Below are 2,106 nucleotides of genomic sequence, written 5' to 3' on the forward strand. Positions count from 1 at the left end.
CTTTTTTTTTTTTTTTTTTTTTTAAATGAGGCGTTTGCGCTCATGTGCCATGCCTCCTTGGCCACACATGTCAAGATCTGTATGTGTGTGTGGATGTTGAATGAAGCCAGGAGACTTTCAGTCCCACATGATTAAAGATTCAATGTCAGTTATATTAATCTTGATATCCTTAAAATTTCCAAAATATTGTCGTTTGCCGTTATGTTCAGTAGACTTCTGGGAAAACTTCCTAAAGATTAAGTATTTCGGTTTACATTTATAAATGTGATGTTAAAATTTGTTTTAAAGGTAAGGCTTTATTGGGTGAGCCATACAGTATACTGACCTCCTTTTAGGTCCTATACATATCTCGCAGAATGTAAAAGAAAGTGTTCATTTAGAATCTTATAACACCTGTAAAAAGGGGTGAAAAAAAACTGTACCGTATTTGTCATGCAAGGCCATGAACTCTTTTATGTAGATGTATCACTTGAAAGAAAATAATAAAATTCAAATACAGTGACTCAACTTGCATGTTGGTTGTTATTTTACTTAAAGCTGCATCAGCTAATTTTAAACTCCTCCAAATAAAGGTATTCCGTGTTGTTTTCCGGTTGCTCCGCTTCCCAGATGAGGACAAAACTTTAACAACTGACATTGACATTGGTCCAATATTAAGCGAGAGCTACAATGTAGGTTAATAGAGCTATTGGCAAGCTTGTAGTTACCTTTAAAAAAACATGTTTTGCTGCTGACATGCTCCGATTATTATTCTACGTGTTTGACAACATTATGGAAAGGATCCCTACAGAGATAGACCTTTTTAAAATGTATTTGCGACCTTTCTCTGTAACCAGAAATATCTCTAAAGTTGCTAGCACTAAACCCACCAGACTCCATTTAAAAAAGCAATACAATTAGCGTGTATAAAGTTGGTAAACTATGTATTCATTTCAACCAAAAAACGTTTTATTTTGTGTTTTGTGTTTATCATTAAAAAAAGAAGTGCAGCTTTAACATGTAGTTTTTTGCACACAATGCATTTGTACAAAACAAGGTTTATATAATAGTTATTTTCCCATGATTAATTCGTATTAAGCAATTCTGTTGCAAAAAACATTTTAAGTGACACATCATAGACATTCTTGCTTGAAACTGCGTAGTCTGGGGTTAATGGCTAGCTCAAGGGCAAGCTGCCACAGAGGACAGGAGTAATCTTCAGTCAGAGGCCTTCTAACATCAAGATTACTACTGCCTGGGTAAAAGCCCTCTTTACAAAACACAGAAACATTTGGTTTGTAATGCTGCTACATTTAAGCTGCCCTTTAAAGCCATGCCACATAAAACCTCCAGTCATGATTTGAAACTTGGATGTAGTCTCTTTCAAACCAAGTAGTTACAGGAACGTAGTTATAGTAACAGTCCACTTCTAAATAGTACCAACTATACACACTCCTCCAATCTGAGCTGATGTCTCCTGTCGTCAGGGGTGTTTAGCAGTTTGCCTTGCAGCAGAGCAGCAAACTGTAGCAGCGTGCAGTGTTTCTATCACAGAAACAAACTGTGGTCAAGCTTGCCGTCTGTCACTCGTATCTCCGTGGTCAAACCAGATGCCGCTAAAGTTGGAGTCAGACGCCGGCAGAGCAGAGCCAAGTCTCAGTGACCACATCAGACGAAGTCTCAATGTCTAATCATTTTAATAAAATGAGCTGGTTTGACCACTAGACCAGAACACAGGACCTTCTTCCTGTATTTACTTTCCCCCAGACATATCTGACCAAAATAGGGCTGGACGTTCTTGCCTGATTTGTAATAACTAAATTTTGTACGCTTGAATTTTTCCAGGTGTGAAACCAAACCCAACCGTCCAACTAACTGTAAAAACCCCTCCGTTCAGAAAGCGCCAATAATCTCACGTGATGTTTTATACATTATGTACCTGCTCACGTACTGACCTCACTTGAGACAATAAGCACTATGAAGTGTGCATTGCAAAAATCGTTTGACATAAAACCAGATTAATAATAATAATAAAGTAAAACCTACAATGTCAAAGTTTTTGGTTACATCTCAAACAGTGTGCTGATTGTAAATGCCCTAACATTAGCATGAATAAGTGATTATGAC

At 37.3% G+C, this 2,106-nt stretch overlaps 1 long non-coding RNA gene across 1 annotated transcript in view; it reads right to left on the minus strand.

Moving 5' to 3' along the window:
* Positions 1-1,850, minus strand: part of LOC117944800 — an 8,236-nt gene extending 6,386 nt beyond the window's left edge. Inside the window, exon 1 of the long non-coding RNA XR_004656663.1 lies at positions 1,269-1,850. This is a non-coding gene — a long non-coding RNA (uncharacterized LOC117944800). The remainder of the gene's footprint in view (positions 1-1,268) is intronic.
* Positions 1,851-2,106: the final 256 nt, after the last annotated feature.

Source organism: Etheostoma cragini, chromosome 5 (genome assembly GCF_013103735.1).
Source record: "Etheostoma cragini isolate CJK2018 chromosome 5, CSU_Ecrag_1.0, whole genome shotgun sequence".
Taxonomy (NCBI): Eukaryota; Metazoa; Chordata; class Actinopteri; order Perciformes; family Percidae; genus Etheostoma; species Etheostoma cragini.